At 50.5% G+C, this 21010-nt stretch overlaps 1 protein-coding gene across 1 annotated transcript in view; it reads right to left on the bottom strand.

Annotated features, from left to right (window-relative positions):
* LOC138510432 (serine/threonine-protein phosphatase 2A catalytic subunit beta isoform) overlaps positions 1–21010 on the bottom strand; it is a 161803-nt gene that overhangs the window by 51063 nt on the left and 89730 nt on the right. The window lies entirely within an intron of this gene.

Below are 21010 nucleotides of genomic sequence, written 5' to 3'. Positions count from 1 at the left end.
GAATAGAAGCCCTCCCCTCGCTCCCCTAGGGGGAACTGGTTCCACTGCTCTGAGGTCCAGCAATTTCTGAATCTCAGCTCTGAGGGAGGACAATCCTGACTGCTGGAAAGGAGGGTAGATGGGTGGGGTAGGGGGTAAGGGTAATCTGAAGCCCACCCGAGCAACTGACGAGACCCACCGGTTGTCGGTGATGGTCTGCCACGCCTCCCAATGAGACGCAATGCGTCCTCCCAGCGGGGTCTCGTGCGAGCGCAGAGAACCCTCATTTGGCAGGTTTTTCGGTGGCGTTACCGCCTGAACCCGAGGAGCGGGAGAAAAACCGAGTCTATTGCTGCCTCCGGTGGGAATTTCCCCAAAGGGGTGTCCACTCTGCGAGATTTTTGATCTAGAAACCCCTGAGGAGGGCCGGACTTGTGACAATGGTCTCTGCGTCCTGAAAGGCGGTTTCATCAGGACGGACAAGACTTGGCGTTCTGGGTGCTAGCCTTAGTTTTGGTCAGCTCCACATCTGTTGAAGAATGAAAAAGCTTCTTGCCATCAAACGGCAGGTCCAAAAGCTTGTCCTGCACCTCCTTGGAGAACTTGATGGCATGTAGCCAAGCCTGCCGAGGTATCAACTATAAGCATAAGGCCCCAGGCCGAAGTGTCGACGTGTCAACGTGATGAGCTGCGGCCTCCAGCAGATCCTGGGCCAGGACCCTGGCATCCAACAGTCCCGCCTTAAAATCCTTCAGTTTCTCGACAGCAACGAACTCCTCCAACTCAGACAGACCTTTCCACATCTTCATATTCGCCCCCGCTATCACCAGTTCTGCGTTAGCCTGCCGTAGCTGCAGGGCCGAGTTAGCAAAAATCTTTCTCCCAAGGGAGTTGAGGAGCTTGTCCTCTTGAGTAGCCGTCGTATAAGAGAATGCTGCAGGCCTGGACTGCGAAGTGGCTGCAGCCACCACCATGGAAAAGGGGGGCAGACAAGATGCTAAGACCACCTTTTCCGAAGAAAGCAGCCTATAACGCGTGTCTATTTTCTTATTGACAAACAGTCCAGAGTACGGCTTCTCCCAGACTATGGACCTCGGCCAAAACGTCCTTCTGCAAGAACAGACCGGTATGCTCCGAAGGAGACAAGGTGAACGCCCCCGAAAGCACACACACCTGCGGAACGGGTGCCTCGGGTACTGGGACATCCAACGGACACATGTCCAATACCGGGTTATGAAAAGCTCGAATAGAGCGGGGCTGGTCTTTGCTGTCCCGATTGCCCTGCACGTCATCCGACAGGTCAGTGTCTTGCTGAATCACATCGGGCCCAACAACCTTGTCCACTGGGGACAACGGCGGAAGGGTAGGGGGAGACCCCACAGGCAAAGGAGGCGCCGGTGGAACCACTGGAGGCGCAGCCGGCGCAGGCGGGCATATCTCCCTAAACAGACCCTTGAAATACTCTCTCATGGGGTCGGAACGCATAAGTACTTGAAACTTACCGAAGAAGGCATCCTCCGGCGACAGCTTTGGAGCAGCCGGAGGAGGCCTCTCATGAGGATAATTCCAGGGACGCAGGGGAGAGGGTTGCCAAGGAGGCCCATCCCCAGAAGTGTCCACAAAAATGAAGGGTGCCGAACCCACAGGCAGCGAGACATTGTGCAGAAGGGCATCCGGGCGTTCCAGTCAAACTGGACTAAACGGATGTGCACAAGGAAACCGATGTTCACCTATGGAACCAATCCCTACACCCGAGGCCAATGGCGTAGTTGTAAGGGATGCATCCAAAATGGCCGCCATTTTGTCAGCACCTGACGAGAACTGCAACACGTGTGGAAGTGAGGCAGGGGTCCCCACAGGTGGGTCAGGGGTCTTCATTTTAGCCTTAACACAAGGAACCTCGGCCGAGTCGGTACGGTGCGGCCTGGGATGTTTGTGACATGCCAATAGCCAAACTAGCAGGGACCGGTGAGGAACACCTTTCACCAACAAGGCTGTTGGTCGCCTTAGTCTCTAAACGAGGGACCTCGGACCCAAGCCCGGTAGAAGCCTCTTCACAGTGGGCCTCGAACTTCCGTCGGTATCAACTATCCCAGCCGAGGCCTCGGGGCACAGCCCAGTAGTTGAGGGGAGCTCTAATTAAGAAGGCCTCCGAGCGAGCACCGGTACCCCATGACTCGGTAGAACTCGGTCTACAAATAGCCCCCACAGGAGGGGCCTCGGATTGTGATCTGGTGTCCACAGGCTCCTTACGGAGACCCTTGGAGAAAACTCTGGTACACTTTTTAGGCCCAGAAGGCAGGTAACGGAGCTGTCGACGCTCCTCCCAGACCGGGACGACCCTGGAAGGAGTCCCCCGGCTGGAGTACCCTAAAAAGTAAGGGACTTACCGGGCGTTTCTTCTCTTCCTCGATGAAAGATTGAAAATGCGTAGGAGCGCACTGAAACACCTCCTCCCACCGCTCTAACTGATGTTGAAGTGCCCGGACCGAAAGGGAATCGCAATAAAAACACGAGTCCCAGCGGTGATCAGGACCCAGTCACTCTAAACAGAGGATGGGGATCCGCCTTAGCGAAGCGTCGCTGACAGGAAGAATCATTCGGGAAGTCTAGCTGAAAAGGCATAGACGGACTATCACATGAACGCTAGCGAGAGCCAGAGAGGAGGAAAAAAGGAACTTTGGCAGATGCAAAGAGCATCCAGTCTTGAACGAGTGGAGAAAAGGACTGATGGGCGATGCAGAGCTAAGATGGGTGGGGTTACGGCCGCGTGCAGTACCACGCGTAGAAATAGGAAGGACTAAAAAAAATTGCAACATTTTTGATGCTTTTACAAAGTGCTCCGGTCCCGTCCCACAGGACGGAGGAATGTCCCATAAGTATGGAGGAAAGGGGGGAGATATGGAATGGTTACAAGGGGTTCTAAATGTTATACATTTCAGTTAAGGCCATTCTACAGAGGGTTGGGATACTAAATGGCACCAGTTCACACACTGGGCGGCACTAATGCTACAATGGCACTGGGTTCACAATGTTAGAAGCTTAAACTCCCTGAATAAGAGATCCTTAACAATACGTGAATTTAACCAATTGATGAAGTTAATCATTTTTCTACGAGACACTGGCAGAGGGGGAAGGAACCAGCCCTGAGAGCTAGGTCGATCGATAAGTGTTTTTATGCTTCCAAAATTCAAAAAGAAACGGGTGGCAGTATTGGTGGGTAGCAAACTAAACTTTGTCCTGAAGGCAGAATCGAAAGATCCTTGTGGTCGATTTGTGACGGTTAAGGGGGACGTTAAAGGCAATGTGGTTACCTTGGTCTCAAGTGTACTGGCCGAATGACAGGCAAAACCAATTTTGGGACGCAATGAAGGGTAAGATTCAATCGTTTGTCAAAGGTGCTTTGATTATAGGAAGGGATGTTCAATACGGTCCTGGACCTTGACTAGACAGAAAAAGAGCAGATCTGCATGTAGTTCACCATACGCAGTACAAGGCACTCAGTTTACAGACGGATGCAGAGTTGGGGTGCACGACATTCCCAAGAATACACTACCTCCCGATTGAAAGTACATTTATCAACCGAGTGCTGGAATGAACCACGTTGCCCATACCATGGTCAGACCACGACATGGTGAAAAGTATAGGGGATTGGTCATCAGATAAACACAAAACTAGATATGGTCCTGTAACAACCCGTTAAGATAAGGAGCTTGCACAATCTATGTTGAAGTCAATTAGAGAATTCTTGAATTTCAATTACAATGGTGAAATGGGAATTCTGGTAATATGGGAGGCATTTAAGGCCACGCTCTAAAGTGTCTTGATAGGAATGGGAGCCAAATAAAAAGAAAGAGCAGCCCAAGAGTTGGCTCTTATGGGAAAAATTGAAAAACTGCAACCGGGCGGGGGAGGATGGAGGGGAAGGGGGAACTTGCAGTCCCAAATGTTGCCAGGTGATGGGAAAAACTCCAGCAACAGAGACGAATTGAAAGCCCTTTCCATTTACCAAACGGAACGTAAGTTGGCATTTCTCAAGCAGAAATACATGGAGGAGGAATAAGCTGATCTAATCCTAGCCTGGAGGTTAAGGGAGCCAAGAAATGCAAGAAGGGGAGCCTCAATCCAACAAGCAGGCGGATAAAGACTCCTTGATGATGCTCAGATAGCAGAACTTTCCAAATTTTACGAAACCTTTTATTGGACAGAATACAATGAGGAGGGATCCCTCATTGTATTGAACACTCTCCTATCATCCTGTGTCTGCTAACGGCTAAAGTTAGACACCCCCCATTAAGTACTTGATACCATTAGTAGTATGAAGGGGGCACGGTGCCAGGGGAAGATGCCTTCATGGTTCGATTTTTTTTTTAAGATGTTCTGCTCCACGTTATCCCCATTCACGACTAACCTGTCTAATAATGCACTGGAACCTGGCATTCTCCCGAGATCCATGCTCTCAGCACTAATAGTGATCCCAAAGGAAGGAAAAGACCCATCCCAATGGCAATCTTATCGCCCCATCTCCCTACTGAACACAGACAAAGATTATGGCAAAAGTGTTAGCCAATAGACTCATTACTCAATTACCTCTTTGATCCACGGGGACCAGGTAGAGTTCATTCCAGGCTGTCAAGTAACGGACAATATAAGAACAAACTTAATACATGAGGTGCAAAATAAAGGAATGAGGGCTTACTTAGCCTCAATAGACTGAGAAAGCCTTCGACTGGTTGGAGTGGTGAACATGGGAAAGGTCTTGCAAAAAAAATGGGGTTTGGTAACTTTAGGCAATTCATCTTAGCCCTCTACAATGACCAGGTGGCTAGGGTGGCAGTGAACAGCACTGTATCAGCCCCATTCCACTTGTCCAGAAGAACCAAGCAAGGCTGTCCCATTTGCCCCCTTGATAAATGCCCTTACGATGGAGCCCCTGGCAATTGCAATTAGAGAAAACTGAAGGATGGCAGGAATTCAGTGTGGGGTACTTGACTTTAAAGTTTCCCTATTCGCAGACGACCTCTTATGTGACTTAACAGAAGTAAAGAAATCCCTGCCGAACTTCACTCACAAATGTGTGGTCGTTTGTCAGGCCTGAAAATAAACAGCTCCAAGTCAAAAGTAATGTCCGTGGGAGCCGGTGAGCCCGCAATTGGAGACAAGAGAACTATCTGTGGGGTGAGAATCGAGAACACAGCTACTCTGTACTTGTGAATTAAAATTCCCCAGGAACCTCTCGTAGCTATTATTACTCCCATGTTGGAGAGAGTTAGAACAGACTGTAATAAGGTAAGTCCAAACGTGCAGGTAAGTTACAGATATGTCTTTAATGTCTCCAAGTACAGGTTTACTCGTAGGAGAACAGACACCGGCTTCCCACCCAGCTGGCTACACCAACTGACTTTCCTAGAACTCACACACGTCACCCAAGTAGCTCTGTAGGCGCGCTCATTCACACCGTACACATTCCATTTCAATGACTCACCACCAAGATAACACTTCTCCCCTCTTTGATTAATCAAGAATGAAGGAAGACAGTCAACGAACCAAATATACCCCGTGGCCACCACGATACACACTGTATTAACCGGAGAAATACCAAAACCCGCAAAACCGAACGCAGCCAAACACCGATGAGGAAGGTGGAAAGGAAAACCTTGTCAGAACACGAGAAGCTTAAGACAGATGAATTTTTCCCTCCATGTAATATGTAATACGCAACATTAAATGTGCAACGCATACCTTGCGCATCCGCAAGACAACCACCATCCAAAACACCAACACCCTCGAACCCAGCACCAACTCACTCAGATACTACACCTACACTCAAGGACACCCACAAGAAAACCAACCTCTACACAAACCCCACTCCGAGCTGCCCCTCGGAGGACAGGCCTGCCAGGCCTGCCACGCCTGACAACCTGGACACAAACTAACTCTCCAAACCACCAGTGCACCAATCACCTTCTGCCCTAGGCTGCCACCCCAGAGCCTCTAGCCTGCCACACCAGAGACAACCCCAGGCGCATGGACCCTCCCGGCCATCCATGATCCCACACAACAAGCACCGCAGACACGTCCCAATTTCACCAGAAAACAATCTAACCCAATAGATGAGACCACACATCACCAACCTTCTAGCTAAGAGGAGAAGAGAAAACAAAATGTTATGCAAGGAGCACTACAAAAGTGAGACATGCCCCCAGCCAAGTTGACGCCCACACGCTACTGCTGCAGACCACCCAGGCGAAATATCAATCCCAAATTAGAGACAGGATAGTCTCAGAGACATGAGGCCTCAGAGACATACAACCAAAACAATCGGAATTTCCTGCGGTCACACTAGCCGGGAGTGCGCATCCCCGAGGATGTTTGGCAATAGTTCCAGGAAGTTTTTCCAGTCAAGATATAGCTCCGAAGGGTGATCTTCAAGGGGAATGTTCAGGTGGCACTTATGATCAGAACATGTGTCCCTCAGGTGTCGCCGGCGAGCAGCCTCCGGATTTCGTGGCATTTCCCGGAAGAGGTGCGCACGTGAAGGTGACAGTTCATCCATACATCGTAAAAGATATTGTGAACATGGGTGCGTCTTATGCGGCTCTGAGGAGTGTGAAGATGGAGAATTCTGTGAGCGCTGTATTTTATTTGACATCCTGGAGGGTTTCAATCCGGAATTATGTGACTTTTACGTCAAGTTGAAGGATCTCTCTTTGGATGAAGATTGATTTGTTACTGTGTAGAGGCCAGTGTGATAGTGTGTGCATGTGATCGTGTTGTGGCCTCTGTCCTGTCGGTGTATGGGCCTTTCGGTGTGCATGTTGTATTAGGTGTATGTGTTATGTGCAGTGGCCCTGTGTTGTGTAATTGCTATTCCTTAAGTGAATTACGTATGCCAACTTGTAACGTTATTGTTCCCTTTGCTTTGAGGAGTGTTCAACATATAACTTTCTTATTCTTTTACAGGTGCAACGTTATTGCATTTTGTCCATATTGCGGGCTAGGGTCGGACTCTAGGGTTACTTGGGGTCCTTGTCATGGGTCGGACTAGGGTTGGTGTTTTTTTTTCTTTTATGATGCTACGTTAACAGGAACTATGCTTATGTTTTTCCAGGTCTGAGGGTCAGACGGTTATGAGAGCCAATTTTGTTTAGAAATGCTCCAACATTTTAACTGTTTTTCTCATGTATTTGGTGCGTGAGGATTGTCAGTATGGCATGCTGAGTGTATGCGTTTTTAGGATGCGGTACACTGATTTCATTTAGCACTGTGCGGGATGACTGTCCCTGGGTGAGGTCTTTCTTCCTCATCAGTGTTGTGCAGCTCCAGGGTCCTAGTGTGGAGTTGCATTATCATTTTATGTTAAGTATAGATGCCCGGTGGGTCTAGCGCGGGGCCAGAGTATTCCGGCCCGCCTCAGCTCACAAAGTTCCGCATCCACCAGTGCACTGGACTCCGGCTGCACTCGCCTCTCACCTTCCGGCTCCGGACCCAGGGGCACAAAGCACCCCTGCTTCGAATCACCGGGCTCACCAGTTGGACCGGACCATCCACACCGGACCCGGGGGCACTGGACCATGGACTCCGGCTGCACTCGCCTCTATCCTTCCGGCTCCGGACCCGGGGGCACCAAGCACCCCTGCTGCGAATCACCGGGCTCACCAGCAGGACCAGACCACCCACACCGGACCCGGGGCACTGGACAACGTCCCCCGCTGCGGATGACAGGAGTCCACCAACCAGCACCAAAACCAACGCTGATACTTCAGCAAACAAAGAGAGGGACCAAGACCCGAACAGTCCAGGAAGCGTCCGGACCAGCAACAGTCCTCTCTGGTCAGAGCCCCGCCGGGTGGGATCTTGAACTGGAGGGCAGTGTCTTCTCCAGCTGTGCTGCCCCCCTCCGCAGCAGCCCCGAACCTCGTCGCCAGTGTAATAAGGTAAGTCCAAACGTGCAGGTAAGTTACAGATATGTCTTTAATGTCTCCAAGTACAGGTTTACTCGTAGGAGAACAGACACCGGCATCCCACCCGGCGGGCTACACCAACTGACTTTCCTAGAACTCACACACGTCACCCAAGTAGCTCTGTAGGCGCGCGCATTCACACCGTACACATTCCATTTCAATGACTCACCACCAAGATAGATTATAACAGACCTAATACACTGGGCCCGCCCCCAACACTCATGGTTTGGCGAATGGCGACAGTAAGATTAATCTTCTCCCCTGGTTGCTGTACTTGTTTACAACTCCAGACTTCTCTCCTGGAATCCTTCTTTGCCAAACTAAAGCGGATGGTAAATGTATATGAAAGGGAAGAGGCCTAGAATCAAAATTGCTTCTTTAACCCTCCCTAGAGATGCTGGTGGCTTTGGTCTCCCAGACTTATAGTTGTATTATAAAGCGGCCCAACTACCAGTCATGTTACAGCACCTTAGGGATGAGCAAGGCACATACTGGATCAACTAGGACCTATATACCTACCCAAAGAAAGTCAGAGATTGTGTGGTTCCCAACAAAAGCTATCCCCAATATTAGGAAACACCTGCAGTCATGTGGAGCCTACAGAAAGGGAAATTTAATAACCGCCTCTCATCCTGACTAACGACACTAAGTTCGGTGTGGGGGCCCCGCTGGAGGCTGTTAGAATGGGCTTTCACCACTCTAGAAAATGGTCTGACAAGGGGCTAGAAAGAACCGGGCAACTGTTCAATGATGACCATTTCATTGCATATGCTTCACTGACAGATTCTGGGAGCTGAATCGTTGTGTATTCAAATACCTGCGTTTCAAAAAAGGTAGGTCTGATCAAAGATGGTACCCCCAAGACTTCATGACCCCTCACACCTATTGAGAAAGTCATCAACGAAGCCACCTCACGAAAGGGAATACTCTCTAAACTATACACGGCGGTGGTCACGACGGAGCTATAAGGGAGACAGAACTGCATTTTTGGGCTGAACAAATAGGGCTGGAAATTCTGGAAGCTACCTGGGGTAAGATATATAAACTAAAAGTTATCTGCTAATCTTCACACCTCCGCCATTTAATTTATTTCCATTTTTAAAAGTGCAAAATTGGCCCTTAGACATCGTGGCGCTGTTGCAGAAAACTTTAGTTACAGGGAGATGACAGTGCACGCATTTGAGTAGGGTACAAAACATAGGTACTTTTTTTAAGCCAACAGGGTATACAGTGTGTTCCTTGGTTACATTGGAACAGACTAGTGCAGGTTAAAAAGTTAAGATTTAAGAGCTTTCCGGAACATTGTGTAGGCCGCTACGTTTCTAAGCTCTGTGGGCAAGGCGTTCCAGTGTTTGGGCACTAGATGTTGGAAGCTGACCAACCCCCTCAGCTTTAGATCTTTTGAATGCGGGGAGAACCAGGTTTGTGTGGTGTAAGCAGATGGGTCTGGAGGAGAGCGGAGTGATCTTTTCCGTTAGGTAGGGCGGTGTAGTGCACAAGATGTATTTATGTGCGATAGCCATAGTGTTGAATGACATGCATTACTTACCGTAATAGCATTTCTGATGATTGTATCTGCTTAGATTCATATGCTGTGCATATGGTCCGACATCCAGTGGTAACTGCCGAGTATTGCATCTTGTCTTTCGGCGACCGAAAGGGGACGTCGGCATAGGCGTGTCTGTAACACTATCCCCATTGTGACGTGTGTAGTACCCAAAATCCCTCACATGATGAGGTATCTCCGATTGTATTTTATCTGCCATGAGGGAGCCCAAGGCTATAGTGAGTGAGCACAAAAAGAAAGTAGTAAGAAGTCCATGTTCCTTTCACCTCGAGCGGGGCTGCAGGGAGGACGCATGTGAATCTAAGCAGATACAATCATCAGAAATGCTATTATGGTAAGTAATGCATGTCTTCTGATGCTTGTTATCTGCTTAGAATCACATGCTGTGCATAGACTAGCGAGCAGTACCCAGAGTTGGAGGTGGGTTGTGAGAAGGAACAGTAGAGAAAAGATGTCTTCGTACTGCTTGTCCCACCTGAGAATCAAACCTAGAATGAGTGTCTAGGCAATAGTGTTTTGTAAATGTGTGTACAGAACTCCAGGTTGCCGCTTTGCAAATGGACTCTAGGGGAACATTTGCAATGAATGCCCTAGTGCCTCGAGTAGAATGTGCTCTAGGCTTGAAGGGCAGTTTTCTCTTGAGAAACAGTGATGCATTTGACAATCCACCTTGAGATAGTTGATTTAGAGACAGGATCCCCTTCTCTACCAGCTGCCACTGAAACAAAGAATTGCTTAGTCTTTCTTGGTGGTTTGGTTTTCTCCAGGTAAAAAATGACTGCCCTGCGCATGTCTAGAGTGTGAAGGCTTCTTTCGGTCATGTTAGCAGGGTTCTGGAAGAAAGTGAGTAGTTCGACTGACTGGTTCACATGGAACTTCCAAATAAATTTAGGCGCACACCTGGGTTGTGTGCGCAGAACCACCTTATCTTTGTGGATTGTAACAAAGGGGTCTAAAACAGAAAAAGCCTGTAATTCACTAACCCTTCTGATAAAAGTGATAGCCACTAGGAAGGCTGTTTTATAAGTCAGGTCCTTCAGACTTGCTTTATGCATGGGCACGAAGGGTGTCTCCCATGCGCCTGGTTAAAACCACATTCAGATCCCATCCAGGAGCTGGGTGAGATGGGAGGATAAATCCTTTTAACTCCTTCATTAAAGGCTTTAATCACCGGTATTTACACCACAATACTTTTTGCTGTGAAGTGGTATAGGCTGACAGAGCAGCCAAATGAACTTTTAGGGAATTGAAGACTAACCCAGAGTCCAACAGGTGGGTTAGATACAAAACAATGTGTGAGGGTGAGCAATCGATAAGATCGACGCCCTTGGAATTGCACCAGATGACGAACCGTTTCAATTTGCTGGCATAGCAATAACGTGTATTAGGCTTTCTCGCTTCCCTGAGTATGTCCATGCAGCTGAGGGAGTTGCAGGTGTCCAAACTCTATGATCTCAGGAGCCAGGCTGCTAAGTTCAGAGTTTGTGGGTATGGGTGGAGGGTTCCCCCCTGTCCTGAGACAACATGTTGTACGGGCAGGGCAATTTGACTGGTGGGGAGAGGGACATCTCCATCAGGTGAGTGAACCAGGGTTGGCGGGCCCACATGGGGGCTACCAGTATCATGGTAACTGGTTCCTGGTGCACTATTTTGTTGAGAAGGGGAGTCGGGTGCAAGCATAGACAAATTTCCCCGACCAAGTTATCCAGAGACTGTTCCCTTGGATCGGTTCTGGGGGTACCTGGAGGCGTAGTCTTGGCATTGGGCGTTCTCCCGAGTAGTGAAAAGGTCGATCTCTGGGAACCGCCATTCTGCTAAGACGCTGGATACAATGTCTTTGTGCAGTCGCCATTCGTATTCTTCTGGCAGAGGAAAATCTCTGCCGAGTACATCTGCTACAAGATTGAGTTCCCCTGGAACGTGTTGGGACAACAAAAACATCTTGTGTTTGAGAACCCATATCCAAATGTTTTGGGACAGCTTGGACCTGAAAGGCTTTCAATGCTTTGAATACTGCTAATAGCTCTAGTAAGTTTATATGATTGGATGCTACTTGAGGGGACCACACTCCGTGTGCTGTCTGCTGAAGCAGGTGAGCCCCCCCCAGCCCGTGAGAGATGCGCATGCCGTGAGAGTGGCTTCCACTGCAGGGGTGGCAAAGGTTTTCCCTTTCAGGAGGTTTTTCCTGGGCCACCACTGCAGAGAGAGAACGAGGGCTGGCGAGACAACTACCAGATCTTCCCATTGTCCGCTGGCCTGACACCACTGGCTGTTGAGCCACTCTTGCATGGGACGCAAGCGCAGCCGTGCGTGGGGGACCAAGTAAATACATGACGCCATCATCCCTAGCAACCGCATGGCTTTGCGTACCGTCACCTCTCGACTGGCTACATATTGAGGAATCTGAGAGCATGTTCTGAACCCTCTCGCTGGAGGGGAAGACGAGACCGTCTTCTGTCTGAATTAGTGCCCCCAGGAATGGTTTTACTTGGCTGGGGACTAGGCAGACTTCTTTTTGTGGATTGAAAAGCCCAGGCTGGAGGAGATCTACAGTTTCTTGGGTGTTCGAAAAACAACCGTTGAACGAGTCCCCCGTAATGAGCCAGTCGTCGAGGTAAGGGTAAACTGGGACGAAGAGTCTTGTGCTGCTGCCACTGCCAGGACTTTGGTAAACACCCTTGGCGCCGAGGCGATGCCGAAGGGGAGTACTTTGAAGTGGTAGCGTTTGTCCTGGATCATGAACCTTAGGTATTTTGTGCGCTGGCAACATTGAAATATGAAAGTATGCATCTTTCATATCCAATGTTGCCATGAAGTCCCCCCGCCCCCAGTTTCACTGCTTGTCGTGTTACCATGCAAAACTTCTGGGGTTTTATGAACTTGTTCGTTGGGCGCAGATCTAGAACAGGACACATGCGGAGATCCTTTTTGGGTACAAGGAAGTACACTGAATAATTACTCTTGTTTACCTGAATAATCGGGACAGCTTCTATGGTGTCCTTTCCCAGCAGGGCTTCCACCTCTTGAATCGGGACGTTTAGATGGTCCTGTGAAAGGTGCCATGAACGCGGCGGTCTGAACTGTGGAGGTCGGGAGAATTCCATGCAGTAACCGTGGGCGACCGTCTTTAAGACCCACTGGTCGGAAGTTATCCCCTCCCATGCATTGAGGATAAGATGTTAATCGCCCCCCGACCGGGGAGGCATGGGAGGGGACCTGGACTTTGTGGTCATTTCTGACCCAAGGCTGTGGCTCCTCTGGGATTGGGGCCTCTACCTTTGCAGCGTTTGACCCCTAGACGGATAGTAAGGGGGGCTTCCAGATGTTTGGTTATTGTTGAAGTTGCCCAAGGCGTAGTTTTGACCGGCACGAGCTTGTCCTCGAAAGGACCGCCGAGAGTTATTATCCCTCTGGGAAGAGGGATAGTGTGTAATTTGTTGCAGAGATTTCAAGGTCTCATGCTGCTTCTTGGCCTTCTCCAAAGCTTCATCAACTGCTTTCCCAAAGAGGTTTGACTCTTCGATGAGCATATTAAGAGGGAGGCCTGAGTTTCAGGTCTAAATCCCGATGTACGCAGCCAAGCGTGTCTCTTCAGAAGAGTCCCTTGTGCAAGGGATCTGCCCGATGTTTTTGCAGTATCTATAATGTTTTTAACCACATTCTGGTTAACCAGTTTTCCTTCCGCAACAATGGCGAGAAGCTTGGCCCTGGCCGGTTCTGGGACCTCTTGAATGCCTTCTTGGAGCAGGTTCCATTGGGCATCGGCATAGCTTGCTAATAACGTAGTGTTATTAGCAACCCGAACGGTATACGCCGCTGCTGACGTGACGTTTGCCTAGGGCATACAATCTTTTAGACTCCTTGTCCGGAGGTGATTCTCCAGTGGCAAGGTGTATCCCTGGCCTCTTACGAGTAGTGGTCACCACTAGTGAGTCCGGGATGACATGCCCCATGATATATAGATGGTAGGAAGGAGGCCGCAATAATTTTTCGACTTCGGGTTCACAGCCCTTGTCTGGGCAGGTGTGACTAAAAATGGAGCAATCCGCCTCTTAACAGAGTTAAAGGAGGGGAATGGATTGACTTGCCGGAGGTTTTTCCTTAATAAGGTCTTCCACAAAATCCTGCTCAGGCAAAGCCTCTTGAGTGGCAATTTTGAAGAATTCTGCATGGTGTTGAAAGCCATTTGGTCATCCACAGGGGAGGCCTGGAGAGCCGGGGTGGAATGGGGAGAATCTATGCACAAAATATCAGAGTCCTGATCTTGATGTGACCAAGGATCCGGTCCTTCCTGCTGGGTTTCCTCCCAGTTCTGTCGTCTGCTGATCTTCATAATTCCAGAAAAGGGAATTCCTCTTCTTCAGTATAGATGTCCCTGTATGCATCCATGTGGGCCACGTCTTCCTGTTGGAAAACCTGAGGCTGAACATCTTGCATTTGTAAGGTTAGTGTCTACCCGAGCCTTTTTCGGCAAAGGCTGGTCAGCAGAGCCGATCCATACATCCCTCGAACTTTTCGGTAGTCCATTTCGAGGACCTGAAAGGGCCTAGGTGGGGAGAAGCAACATTCTCCGACCATTGGCGTCAAGAGGAACTTCTCAGGGAGTCTGAGAGAGGCTCTTGACTATCCACGTAAGTCATCGGAATCGCGGCCCAAGTCAGTCGAAAAAGTTTCCGCGGCCTGTCCCATAACTTTGTGGGACCGGGATAAGGCCCACCACCGCTGCTATCCTAACGATGCTCTTCCAGATAGTAACCGAATCGTCATGAGACAAAGCCTCCGATGATGTAATGGTAGCCGAAACGCCATCCGTGGCACCAGAAGGCCCAGCGGTCGGAGTGCCGGGTAGAGGCCTAGTCATAACTTCGGGCCTATTGAGGCCTTGGAAATTGTCGAAGTTTCGGACTCCAAAACTTCGGCGCATGTAGATTGGAGTAGCCCCCTTAATTTTCGTTTGCCCAGTCGTCATGCGCTGATGCGAGGAAGGCCTTGGATCCACACGATCCGAGGGAACAGTCGACATTTTCGATGGACCCATTGGCACTTTCGACTTTTTCGACGAAGGCGTCAAAGATGGCGTAGGGGTTGTGTGTTTAGTGCAATGTTTATGTACGCCCTTGTCGCCGGGTGTAGTCCCTGTAGCAAGACCACAGTTGAGCCTGGAAGGGTTGGGGACGGGCGTGGTAGACCTAGAAGTGTCCACCTCAAGGTCTACAACATCTGCATTGGACGTTTGGTCATCCGAAGTACCCCCGTCACTTTCGGCTGGTGTTGCGGTAGGGGGAAGAAGGCTCCACGCGTGACATGCCGTACGCAGCCCACTGCTTTACACAGCGATCCTTAAGGGTTTTTGGCTTAAGGAGCTTGCACGGCGAACACCGCTTTACGTCGTGCTCTAGGGGGAGACATGCGTTGCACGTCCTGTGCTCGTGCTTCCAAGGATATCTGACCCTACACTTAGTGCAGAATCTAAAAAGGAGTCTTTTCCATAGCAAAAGGGTAGGGTGACCAGACCGAAAGGGAAACAAGTTGAAAGGATGAAAGACATAATATGGCCACCCCGAACCCACTCTCCCTACTGTATAGGTTGGCCAGAGGGCCCAACCACGTGGATATCCGGCCGCCGGATCTTAGGCGCCGAGACCACAGCTGTAGACGATTCCCCCGTAGTCTTCGAAGATGTTCTTATTAGGCGAAGTGACTTAACGGGGCATGAACTGAAAATTCGGTAAGATAAACAATGTCTCTAGTAAGAGCTCTTCTGTAGGGCGACCAGTTATCTGGGCGGAAAACAACAATCTGAGGGACCTCGGCGCGTGAGGGATTTTGGGTACTACACACGTCACGATAGGGATAGTGTTACAGACACACCTATGCCGACGTCCCCTTTCGGTCCCCGAAAGACAAGATGCAATACTCTGCGGTTACCACTGGATATCGGCCCATATGCACAGCATGTGATTCTAAGCAGATTAACAAGCATCAGAAAGAATATGTTCCTTAACTGGTAAACAATGTGCTTCCCTCCTTGCTTGAGAGGTTCCCTTTTTGGAATGCTGAGGGCAGCTCTAAGAGCGTTTTGCGTAGTCTGTGGAGGTGCCAAGGAGTAGGGCATTAATTCGCTCCAACTGAAGCTCTGGCTATTGCTTAACGGTTGGTGTTGGATAAGTAGGGTTTCACAGCATTAATGATTTTGGTGGAGGAAGATGCAATGGCACTCACATGGCTTGTCATGGATAAGGTTGAGTCAATGAAGACCCAAGGGTTTTGACTGCTGGGGACACCTTAATAGGTGTCCTGTCAATAATGAATGTCTGGTATTGCGGGTCCAGTTTAAGCAATTTGTTAGTCCCTACAATGAGGATCTCGGTTTTGTCCCCGTTGACAGACCATTTGCTGACATCCATGTCTGGATGGCTACGTAGATGTTGTCAAGGGCCGCAGTCTCTTGTTCATAGGAGGCGGTGAGGGGTAGTAGGACTTGGTGTCGTAAGCATAGTTGGTGTAAGCTATGGAGAACAAGCACAATTTCAAAGGATTGTACTGCTGGCAGCTACCTCCTGAAACTTTCCAAGATGTTCTCAGGATCCTCCCCTCTGTGGCCAGACTGGTTCATGGTACCACATGTGGCGGTCCTGCCCAAAGGTAAAGGTTTACTGGTCCGAAGTCCTCAGCTGGATCAAAGAGTCAGTGGGAATTTCCCCCCCCCCCCCGACCTGGAACCTTTACAAGTTCTCTTGGGCGCCCCAGATGATCCAAGTTTCCCAATAATTAGTGAAGTAATGCTGAGAGTGGGGAGGGTGGAATTCGTCCAGAAACGGAAGGGCAACTCCATACCATCAAAACATTACTGGCTGAATGAACTCTGGGACATATTCATGTATGAAAAATTGTCCGCTGTGGTTAATGATTGTGTGCAATCCTTGATTGAGGAATTTTTATTTTAAAATGGGGAGTGGGGCGCGGGGGTGACAAAACACGGACTTTTTTTGTTGCAGGGGGAGTAATGGGGTATGCAAATAACCGGTGTCGCCATTCTGTCTTAAGTAACTGATCCACTGTCCTTAATGGTAGAAAGGTCAGTGTGTGTAACTCACTGTGGGGGGCGTGTGATTTGCACAAGGAAGGTTGGACATTTGTATGCTTCAATTCATTATGAAGTTCCTAAAGAAAATGTCAATAAACACCCAAGTAAAAAAATGTGCAGCCACATTACACAAGTCTTTGATCAACCTCGGATTAGTCTTTGTTCAGGAAATAGGCTTGATGTAAAGTAGTGTTACAATTACAAAGGCTGTTAAGGAACAGAGGTCCACATAGGCAAGTACAAAACTACAATACTTATTAACATAATATTGCATCAAGCTGGGCACATTACTAGACAAATATCACAAATCAATTACCCATCACATCAGCATTTAACCCAGTTAGACAACTAGATACACAGCAGGATATCTAAAGTGGGGGAAAAGGTTAGAAGTAAGGTCTCGCACCTTAAAATGGCAAGTATACAGCAATAATGGCTTATATAGCACCCTTTCCTCATTTTGTGGTAGGAATGCCCTTGGTGACTGTAGTCCCTGCGTGGGAAGTTCCAGGAGTTAAATTAAAGATGCATGTGTGCATTTTGCCAGGTTAGGGCAACAGTTACAGGTAAGTGACTTGTTCCTTCTCCAGCATGGGATCTGGCATGGATTCACATGCTCATGAATAAGGAATGCATAGCAGTACACACATGCACAACCACGGGAGGTGGCAAGGCTCAACATTAAGCATCTCAACATTAAGCATCTCTTACCTCCTCACCAGCAAGCAAACAGGTTCAGCAGCACTGCTTGGCCAACTATGGACTCCTCTCTGGAATCCCAGTTGACGCAGTAGAATTTCGTGAAGGTGTGTGTCGACCTCCACGTAGCAGCCCTGCAGATGTCCAGCAGGGGCCCACCGGAACGCTGTAGTTGCAGCAATCACTCTGGTATAATGGGCTCTCGAACAGCCAGCCAATGGTCGGTTTGCAAATCGGTGGCAATGGGTGATGCAGCCAAGAGCCACCTGGAAATGGAAGCCCTGGAGAGGGCCTTCCCTTGGTTCACAGGGCCAAAGTTCACAAACAGCTGTGATGTCTTCCGAAAACACTTTGTGCAGTCACCGTAGAACTTCAGCACTCTAGCCACATCCAGTGAGTGCAAAGTCCTCTTAGCCGGCGACGGAAAGACAACAGGTAAAACCAAGGGCTCATTGAGATGGAAGTCAGACGACACCTTGGGCATGGAGGGGTGCGTCCGCAGCACCACCCTAGTCTTGTGGAATGTCAAATATGGTGGTTTATAAGAGGGTCTGAATCTCACTCGCCGTCCGAAGGTGATTGCCACAAGAAACAATTGTCTTCCACAATAAAAACTTCAGCGGCGCTGAATGCATAGGCTCGAACGGGGGACCCATGAGCCTAGTCAGCATCACATTGAGCTCCCATGCCGGGCCAGAAAGGAAAAGTCGATCCTTGACCAAGCGGTGTTACTTTAACGATGACCACCCCAGAGTTGTGGTGTAGCGGGAGATAGCTGCCAGCTGAACCTTGATGAAGCATGGGCCAAACCTGCCTTGGCCAGCGACAGTAAATCCGGCAGCACCTGCAGGACTTAATCCGCAGAGGGTTGAGTTTCTGTGCATGGCACCAGACGGCGAACCTCTTCCACTTATGTCTGTAGCATTTCAGTGTAGACTAAACCCTGGCCTTGGCAAGAACTTCCTTGCAGTCAGCCAGGAGATCGTATCCACCAAACTCTAGTGCTGCAGGAGCCAGGCCTGCAAGTTCAGCGACTGGGTCGTGGTGCAGAATTGCGCCTCCTTCTTTGGTGAGAAGATCTGCGCCCGCCGGAAGTTTGACTGGAGGGGGACGCCGACATGTCCAGAAGGTGCGGATACCATATCTGCCTCGGCCACGCTGGTGCGACAAGGATCATCCGGGACCGTCTGAGTTCACTGATCGAGTCGCAGAACGGCAACGGGTGAAAACGCATAGAGCCGTCCCAGGGGAAGGAGAATGCATCCCCATGCACCCCGGCTGGGCAAACCTGCTAGCGAACCCCCCGCACTTTGTGTTCGTCGCCGTCACAAACAGATCGATCTGGGGATTGCCCCATTGTCGGAATAGAGGATCCACTTGGTCCCGCCAAAGCTCCCACTCGTGGCACGAGTGCAGCTCCCTGCTGAGAGAACTGCCACAGTGTTCTTTACTGCCAGACTAAATGGGACGGGGAACATCTCCCGAGCAACGGCCCATCGCCATAAATCCTGCGCCCCTTTGGAGAGCGCTGGGATCTGGTGCCCTGCTGCTATCGGATGTAAAACACTGGTGGGGTCAGTAAAAATCCGCACCACCTTGCCCTTGAGGGACAGAAGGAAAGACTTGAGGGCCCAAAACACGGCCCATAGCTCCAGAACATTGATGTGCAACGACTTCTCCTCCGGTAAGCCACAGGCCTCTTCCGTGGAGAACCCCATCCCTCCAGGGATGCGTCTGTCGTGACCGTCTCCTGGTGCAGGGGTTGTCTGGAAATCCGCACCCGCCGACAGATGTGTGCAGACATCTCCCCCACCCCTCCAAACCACTGAATCGCTTGATGGAAACTCATCGAGGGTGATCTTGTCCTCGAAGCTTCCCGATACCTGGAGCCAACAGGTGTTGAGGAACTCCTGCAGCGGTCGCATCCGCAGCCTGCACAGGCACACAAGTTAAATGCACAGTGACATCATGCCAAGGAGGGACTTGATGGCCCTCACCCTTGTGATCTTCAGGGTCAAAAGCCGTACCTTGCCAAGGATGGCCACTATTCTCTCCTCCGATGGGGATCGGAGACACAACAGTGTTGAGCCGGGACTGCTGAACAACGCATCCTGCAATGACACCAAGAAGGACTTTGCCAAGTTTATCGAGAACCCCAGTACTGCGAGTAGCCGGACAGGCCCTGCCGTGTGTTCGACAGCGGTCTCCCTCTACCGCTACGATTGGCTCATCCGAACGAAGTAGACATTCATCCCCTGCAGGCGCAACCACGCTGCCACTGGAGCCAGACACTTGGTGAAAACCGTTGGTGCCGACTGCTAATTCGAAGGCAAGGGCCTTGAATTGGTAATACTGCCCTTGGAGCACGAAACGCAGAAACCTGCCATGTCCCTTGTGAATGGGGATGTGGAAATCGGCATCTTCCAGATCCAGCGACAATAGGAAATCCCCTTCTTCCAGTTGTCCCAGCACATGCTGAAGGGTGACAATCCGAAACTTCTGGGACCGGATGCTCTTGTTACGGCGGCGGCGGTCTAGTATGGGTCTCCAACCGCCAGTCTTCTTTCTGACGAGGAAGTACCTGGAGTACACTCCAGAGCCTTTTTGGGACGAGTTCCATCACGCCCCCCTTCAGCATGGCCCGTACCGCCAGCAGAAGTTGAGGGACGTGGATTTCCTTCCTGGCTACTGGTGGAATGTGCAGGCACTTACGTTGAAATTCAAGGGTGTACCCGTGGACAGGGCGTCCAGCACCCAACGGTCGGTGGAGATGGACTTCCACACGCTGATGAATTTCAGCAGCCGGCCGCCCACCGGGGTGGGCACCCAATGTCGCAGCCGGTTCAATCCTGCTTCGCTGTGGAGGTGCCACCTTGGGTGCCTTGGCGACAATAGGATGATGAGCCACCACCAAAACCTTTGGAATATCCCTGGGACTTTCCTCTGGAGGCCCGAAAGGACGGCCGTTGCTGCTGGAGCGTGCCCAACGCCCGGGCCGTCTCGGTATCTGCCTTGATGGCCTGAAGAGACTAGTCCACGGTCTTGCCAAATAGATTGTCCCCGAAGGGCCTGTCCAACACTGTCGACTGTACATCCTGGTGGAAGCTAGTGGGCTTCAACGCCGAAGGCAAACTGTTGCCCATCTGATGGCAGCCTGTTTGTGATAACCGTGGCCACCAGGATGGCAAGGTCCGATGCCACCTCGCCTTCTTGCAGAATCTCCAGCGCTTCTGCTCTCGTGTTGTCAGGAAGTCCAGGAGGGGAGCGATCTTGAACCACAGCTCCCTGCCGTACCGGGCCACGATGGCTAAGGCATTGGCCGCCTTGATCACTGTTGCAGCTGACGAGATGACCCAGTCGCCCTGTGGCGTCCAGTTTCTTCCCCTCGCCTGGTGGGGGGGGGGGGAGAGGAGGGGGCGGAGGGGGAAGAAGAAGATCCGGAGGACTTCTTCACCGCTGCCGAGACCGAGTCTGAAGACGGTTGGGATCTGAGACCTCCTCGCCAGGGCCAGAGGACGGGTTCTTCATGAGGGCCAGCCCATCGTCCCAAATGTCCAACCGAGGGATAGAAAGTAGGTCTTCCTCTGGTACAGGAAGCCTTCCTTCTCCTCGGGTGCTAGCTGAAACATCTCCGAGGCCCTAGAGATCATGGCGTGCAAAGAGCCAATCTCATCGGGTGGTGAGGCCCTGGGCACCGGGAAGGCCCCCTCCGTC

Source organism: Ambystoma mexicanum, chromosome 6p (genome assembly GCF_040938575.1).
Source record: "Ambystoma mexicanum isolate Mex_15411 chromosome 6p, UKY_AmexF1_1, whole genome shotgun sequence".
Lineage (NCBI taxonomy): Eukaryota > Metazoa > Chordata > Amphibia > Caudata > Ambystomatidae > Ambystoma > Ambystoma mexicanum.
The sequence above is the reverse complement of the archived record's forward strand: the minus strand, read 5'-3'. Positions and strand labels throughout refer to the sequence as shown.